The 8,089-nt window shown below is 39.2% G+C and overlaps 1 pseudogene; it reads left to right on the top strand.

Annotated features, from left to right (window-relative positions):
• The first annotated feature begins 681 nt into the window (after positions 1 to 681).
• Positions 682 to 792, top strand: LOC149202968 (U6 spliceosomal RNA; annotated as a pseudogene).
• The last annotated feature ends 7,297 nt before the right edge of the window (positions 793 to 8,089 follow it).

Below are 8,089 nucleotides of genomic sequence, written 5' to 3' on the forward strand. Positions count from 1 at the left end.
TCCCACACAAGTATTCACAGTTTCAACAAAGAAACTTGATGGTTTTACAACTTTTTTCCCCTGATCTTGATAGGTAAATCACCCCCATAATTATTTTCCTGTCAAAATTCCATCCCTGCACATAATTAATCGCATCAACAAACAAATAAGCTGATTTTTACGTGGACTTTTCTGCTCTCACTACCCACGACGTAATCCTTGCCATTTCTTAACGCCTTTTCTCCCTGGAATCCTTAGCATTTCTTAAGCCTTTTCTCGCGTGCAGACACAACACACATGACAAATAGCGTCAACAAACAAATAACATATTTCAGCATAGACTTCACTGAAAGATATATATCTGACAAGTCACACAGTTCGACGTGTCTGGCATTTATTATAACCTAGATATTATTACGGACTACTATTTATGGAGTCATCTGGCCTTACCAGATCCGAGACTTGAGGCTTTGAACTTAGAATGCCTTTCTAAAATGGTCCAGCATCATATATATAGACTTGCTTCACACAGATTTATCATGAAGTAATGATTAAATTCGCTCATAGCTAAGCAAGAACAGGTGAAACAAGTATCATTGTTATTTCCTTTTAATTCGTTGTTTCTCTTACAGAATGTATTACCTTGTGATAGAATTTTCGATATATTGTATTCTTCTGAGTTTTTTTTCAAGATTAAGTAAAGTATTTTTATCCGAGACCTCCCATAAAATGATATAGAGAAGATTTGGATGACCTTAGGATGGCCTTTACGCAAGGCCGATACGCACAAAGTGAGAAATGGTCCAAATATTTGAGCAACGAATTTCACTGAAGTGTCTGTGATTTCGTATATTCTGAGTTTTACAGCGAAATAAGTCCTCTCCTGTCAAGTTTCTTGCTCAAATGAGTATTACACGTAATTTGTAGTCCTCTGTCTTCAATGGATCAGTTTATTTTAAGTTTGCCAGTGAAACTCCAACATCCCTCAATCTCTTAAAGCTGAAAGTACAAAGGGACTATATACAATCCCTAAACCTACTTTAAATTCTCGAAATTTATTAATTTGAAAAAGGTAACGTCGTTTTAGGTTTCTTTCGATTTTAAAATCTCAATGCGATGCTCATTGACAAGGAGGTACACTTTAATCCCATGGTATGATCTAGAATGCAGGAATTAAATTGTTGGAGCTACAGTTAGAACAAGTCCAGACACAGAGGATTATGGTGTGAGGTGTGTATTCATAATTAGAAAAAGTCCAGACACAATTTGTTTTTGACTCAATTTGTTCCTTCTCATCAGAAGCATTGATCCTGCGGACTTTCAAGGTTTCAACCTGACAGTCTGCCAATTAGAGGAATATTGACTTCGGGCAAGGAATGAAAGTGAAGCATTAATAACACGACAAGCCTCAAACCAGGCGAGAGAAGTCTGCATTAGTGCCTTTAGTAAACTACTATCTGAAGATGTTATCAAAGCGATTGTCCTCCTCAAGTATATGGATGGAAACACCCAAGATTTTCTCAAAGCGCCTCTCTTCAAGTATCTAAACGGATTCTGGTTTTAGTAAAATGTACACCACCCTTTCCTTGCCACTACAACATCATATTCGATTTGGGCAGAGTAGCGTTGCAAGTAGTTAAATTATCATGATACGCATCATATTTGGCAAAGTGAAAATAGTTAAAATAACATTGTATCGTCAAACGGTTTTGAAATTTCTCGGTTCAGTATTGTGTTAGGCAGGGATGAAATTCTCGGTTCAGGATATTTTCCTATGGATACCAAGAGATTTAATTTGCATTGGAGTGTGTGGTTCAGTGAATATTTTGGGTGGTTAAATTATATATTTTAAGAATTTTTATTATATGGGAGAAATTGAGGATAAATGATATTCAACGATATTAAGTATTTAAAAAAAGTTTAAATTGAGACTGACATTTCATTTTACTAGCGGAAGATTTTTTTTTCAACATTGAAGTTCACCCACTTTATATTCTATTTAATTAATTAAAAAAATAACAAATAAAATTTAAATTTATATAAAAATAATTTTATGTGGTTTATAAAAATTCAAAGGGGTTTTGGCCTAGAGTATGTCGTAAAACGCTTGGCTAAGAGCTCGTCTTCCTCGGAAACAAGTTAATGGCCCAAGACCCAGAGGCATCTTGCAAGAGTGAAACCTTGCTCCCTTACCGGCTAGTTTTCCTTGATAACAGTGATGAGTCAAACCGACATTCGCGGATAGCAGCCAGAGATGGTTGTCCTCACTATTGGTTTGACATCGGAGTTTGATAGGTTTTGCCACCTTGAAAAAAAAATAAAAAATAAAATATAAAAAATTCAAAAGGGTTTGACTTTTTACTATTGGTTTTAAAGATAAATGTATGCCCATCTCACAATATTATTTGTTAATATTAGTTGTTATTTGTTATTATTGGTTGAGTTTCTATAGACCATTCATGGCCTTTTTTGTACACAAATTTCATTAGAAAGGTCTATCCTTATAAGCCAAAATAGTATTATAATTAGAACAAGTATAGTAAATTCAATATAAATTTTTAATATTTATTAATTTTAAAATTTTACAATAAAAATAAAATTATATCTTGATTTTATAAAATTAATAAATAAAATATTAATACTATTTAATCCATAGAATATTTTTAAAATTTGTATTAAATAAAAGTAAAGAGATTATTTATGGAAAATCTTAAATGTTAGGAAAAGCCAAAGCGAAAACTCATCTCAAACCATTTAGAAAACTATATCAATAAAAGCAAAGAGTTTATTCCTTTAGAAATTTTAAAAGTCCTCATAAATGTTAAGGCCTTGTATAAAGTGATTCGCTTTCACTGTAATTACAAATGGACTCCTACCTTAATTTCTTTTTTTTTGCTTAAGCAAGTACGAATCCTTCTATATCATTGCGTCAAAAAATATTGTACAATATAAACCACCGTCCACTCGACGACGAAGAGAGAGAAAGGCAAAGAAAGGCAAGCCTCCAAGGGCTACCCCTACCGCAGTACGTAAAGAAGAAAGAGCCTAAGACAATACTGACAAGACTCCAGACCCACCTACGGAAAACCCGCGTGCTAACGTGTGGCCCCCTTCCGGAAAACCCCCCACCCAACACACTGACCCATCGAAACATGAAGATCGACGGCCGAGAAAAGACGCGCTTCTCTAAAGAGCCAGAAGTTTACCACCCCGGCCCCACCGAATTGCACTTCGAAAGACCACCGTTGATTCGCAACACCCGAATCCAACAGACAAGAAGAATTTCGCGACGGATAAAAAGGCAGAAAGTTATTTCGTGATGGAGGGCAGTTTTCGGGCCCCCCACCCTGCCATGTGTCGCCAAATGAATGGGATCACTGTGACCACGCGAAAACCATTTCCGCTCCGAGGGCCGTGCGATCAGTCCGAAACCACCTGGGAGGTGGTTTTGCAATCTAGACTTCATTGACTGAAACCTCCAGTTACCGAAAGACCTGATTCCTCTATCAAAGACAGAACTACCTCGCCTTGGATTGGGAAAAAGCAAGGGTAAAAGTATTCCATCGAGCCAAGGCTTACGAGAAACATCTGAGATCCGCATTACTCTTACACCTTGAGTCTGGGTAACCAGACAAGGATCATTTTCTTCCGCAAACATTACCCAAAAGGAAGGCTCAACCAGGGGAAAATCCATTCGAGCTATTTCCCAAGGTGTTGAGTCTAAACACCTCCCTGTCATCTTCCACCTGATCATCGCATTGAGCTCTCAGTCTACTAGGCCTCAACTCCTGCCACTTCGTCAACCCATTTTTCCTTGTGCAGCTGACCCCCTGGTTAGCCAGAAGATCCGCCAGCTTGTTTTCCTTTCTGCGAATGTGGTGGAAACTGATAGTGTGCAGGCCTTGAAGATGGCTTTGAATCCTTTGGAAAACTTGAATTAGTTTCCAATGTTTAGAGACTTTATTCGGTGCGGTTCCATTGTGAATTTTTTGCACTGAGTTGATAATTAACTCTGAATCTGCCTCTATCATGACATTTTGATAGTTGTCCTGCTTCAACAAATCCAGGCATTGCTCCATAGCCATAAGCTCGGCCATGTTGTTGGTGGTTGTACCTAGGTGCTAATGAAAGATGCTAAGTATATTTTCCTCTGAATTTATGAGAACACCTCCATACCTTGTTGTTCCCGTGTTCCCCTTAGAAGCCCCATCAATGTTGTATTTTAAATAGCCTACCAGAGGGGGATGCCAAAATTCCTTTTCCAAATCCGACAAAAGGATCCTCTTGTCAATGCCTAGGAGGGAGAGCCTCTACAACCCCAGCTGCCTGAGAATTTTTGAATCTGTGTTTGAAGGGGGTTTTTTGGGGAGGTTACGAACAGTTGTTCCCACAATCTCCTGGAACTATTTCAGGATTAACTCCAACAGGTCTTGAGGGGGATTTTTTTCTCCCTTAAAAATTCTTTTATTCCTCTCCTTCCACACATTCCATATGATGAAGCTTGGTACAAGAGCCCACGCTGAGTTAGTAATTTCATTATCTGAAAAAAAATTCCTCCAATTGATGAGGGTACTGATGATGCTCTTTCTGTCCCTATCAGATTGTTGGAGGAGTGTAGCAAATAAATCCCATAGCCAGAATGTGAAAATGCAATTGTTGAGTAAATGTTCCAAGGTTTCTTCTTGATCTTCATATAGCAGGCATCTTGAAGGCCCCTGTACACCCCTCTTCCTTATGTTGTCCCAAGTCAGAATTTTCCTGTGATAAACAACCCACATGAAGATTTTGATTTTCATCCACCCTCGATGTTTCCAAAGGTTTTTCCAGATTTTTCCTAGAACCATGGGATCCATCCCAAGGAGAATGTTTTTAGCTTCCTTACGATTAAAGGTTCCCTCTTTGTTCTCTCCCCATCTTAGTTGGTCTTGTCCCTCTACCACTAATATCTTCCTTTGTTCTACAATTTTCCTAAGTTCCTCTGCTTTATTTTTCAGGAGATTGTTATTACTACAATCTATGTTTCTCCAGACTCTCCACTTTTCTGTGAGATGAGGATGTGTCCAAAAATCTTTAACCTTTATTAAACATTGGGACTCCAACTCCTGTTTAAGATCTAGAAACTCTTCTTTTACTAGAATTGATTCTTGCTACCATTTATCTTCCCAGAAAAGAGCAAGATTTCCGTCTCTGATTTCCCAAAAGCTATTCTCTTGTACTAGTATTCTATTTTCCTAAGCTTTGTTCCAAATATAAGAACCCTTTATATTTTCGGACATTCTTATAAGATCACTGTTTTTCCAGGAATTAGCATATTTTTCTTTCCAAATATTTTCCCATTGAGTTTCTGGTTGCTGGACCCAACGCCACCAAAGTTTGGCCCCTAGAGCCTTACTGAGAATCTCTTGATCATCCAATCCAAGCCCTCCATGGTTCTTGGGCTTACAAACTTTATCCCAAGTCACTGAGGGCCATTTTCTCTTGGTCTGAAGGACACCTTTTGGAGCTGGGAGGGCTGCTAACATGAAGATGGGGATTACTTGAAGCACTGCTTTGGTAAGAACTAGCCTGCCAGCAAGGTTTAAAAATCTGATGGTCCATTTACTGACTTTATCCTGCAACTTGTTGATCAAAGGTTACCATATACTTTTGTGCATTGGTTTTGTTGTTAGAGGAACTCCTAAATATTTTGAAGGAAGAGAATCCCTTTGGAAGCCAAGAATTCTAGAGATGTCTTTCTGAATAGCAATATTGGTATTGAAGAAAAATATTTTATATTTGGAGAGATTTACTTCAATACCTGAAGCCGAGGCAAAAAGATTCAGAATTCTTTTGTAGTTTGAGGCTTCTCGGATTGTGGGGAGTCCTTGAAGCATGGTATCATCTACAATTTGTTGGTGAGTCAGAGCTTGCCCATTATCCGTAAGTTGCAGGTTTTTAATCTTTCCTGTAGATTGTGCCTATTTTATAGCTCTCCGTAGCCCTTCCATCATGATAATAGAAAGGAAGGGGGAGAGAAGTGTTGTGGGGAAAAATGCCTATGCAGGACGATCCTATCCACCTAAGGTGTGACAGTGCCTTAGCAATAAACAGAGACAGCTATTCTAGTATTCTTCCTTTATGAATTAAGAATGAAGAGAGATGGATGGACTAACCGGTGTCTTCCGTTTGTCCCTCGATCCGGTTTCTCTTCTCTTGGAGAGTTCCCAGCTACTTGTCTTCTCGCTCGCCCAGCTTCAAGAGGTTTCTGCAAGATCACAAGAAGAGAACACTACACAAGACATGGATTCATATTCATAACTAGTTCAGGATTAGAAATAAACTAAACATACTAATGCAATCATACATCAAAGATACATCAGTATATAGGAGAAACCAAGATAGCTTTATTGATGAATAACAAGGTTCAGGAAAAGATACAACCCAGAGGGCTCCAATCTAGCATCTCCTTCCCAGCAAATGGAATTCCTATCTTCACCCCCTTCAAAGCATTAAGCACCCAATGACTCCAATCTCAAACCAACAACAATTCTTTGCAATAACAAAATTCCAGCCTCTAGATCTCATGGAGGAGAGATCCATATATAGATGTTTGGAGAGAGGATGAGTCAGCTTGAGATCTGACTAGTGTCCTCTCTCTCTGTCAGTTCTTGATTCCACTTGGAGGTTCTTGCTTCCACTTGGAGATTTGGAACCTCTTACTCATCACCAGTCGAATTCCCTGAGGCAAGTGTCATTGAGGAAGATTTTGGAAGCTTCCTGGGCTTTGACACCTCGTGGAATGAACTTGCCACATGTCAACTCTCGCTCAGCGCAGGTAGCCAGTGTTGCCTTTGACATTCAGTGCAGGTAGCCAGTGTTGGCTTTGACATTCAGCGTAAACAGATAGTGGAGCCACTGAATTGATCCTGAATTGACTTGTTTTTGAGCAGTTTCTGGTGGAGAACTTCTGTGAATTGTTGTGGTTTGTTAGCCTTGTTCCTCTAGGGGTAGGAACAACATGTTTAGGGACTTTGGATCCCTTAGATTATGGACATTTTATGCTCAATGCTGTAAGGCACAAAAATGTCTATAACAGTTGCCCCCTAAAGTATGAGGCTGTTTATCGGGTGAAATGCTTTATCAGGGGGACCCGAAGTTCATCCAATGCTAGGAGGAGACCTGTAATAAGATACAATACAATACATTATTTTTCATACTGCTTTCATGATCTAGCTGAGGCGGGCATTCCCATGCTCAACTTTATAAATTCATTTTTCTGTACATAGAACAGACAATCGTCTAATGGTAGACTGATAATTTTGAAGAAATTATCATCCTTTGAGTAGGATGATTATCTGCTGCAATGATGTACATGTCAATGTCTTTATCTTTCCTGAATATATATCGCAGCCCGGATGGATGAAACTAGATCCGGGGTCTTCAAACTCGTTCGATCTTCACTCTAAGTACAAGTCGATCCATGTGAGAAATGTTCTGAAGCTGAACATGGAAAGACATCGCTTGATTACCGGTCAATGATGTAAACCGTTAACAAGCGCGAGAGGAATCACCGATAATGATAATGACCCTCAAGGTACTGCAGTACAATTCACGTGGTGTGAATAAAGGACTTGGCGTCGAACACCACGCAAAATCTTTCGGTCGAAGGCCATTGATGTAGACCTGTCGCCGGAAGTGAGAAACTTGCCATTGAGGCATGCAAACTTCAAAGTACTGAAGGGGTTGTTCCTAGATCAACTTCTTGTATAACGAGCTGATGTCGACAAGAAGCGATCCGTCAAAGGAGGGCCTTAATGAATCCCACATCAGTGACACGGAACGGAGCTAATGATTTTGATGGAGGTGGAAACGATCTGTGACATATGATTCAGGGTGGTGGTCATGAAAGGATGAAGGATAATGTATGGCAGTGGATGGGACACGGTTGACTTTTCTGAACGACTTCTCTTGAACATATGGTGACACTGATGCGATGGATTGGTAGCATTACCCCAACTATGGATGGTATGGCGAGACCATGGATGTGACCGGTGAATGAAACAACCCAACCCGATTGTGGTATGGAGGAAAAGTGTCATGTTCAAGAGTGACTTGCTACCATCAAAGTTTT

Source organism: Pinus tabuliformis, chromosome 2_1 (assembly GCF_031772625.1).
Source record: "Pinus tabuliformis cultivar Carrire ecotype Pingquan chromosome 2_1, CPIR1, whole genome shotgun sequence".
NCBI classification, from domain to species: domain Eukaryota; kingdom Viridiplantae; phylum Streptophyta; class Pinopsida; order Pinales; family Pinaceae; genus Pinus; species Pinus tabuliformis.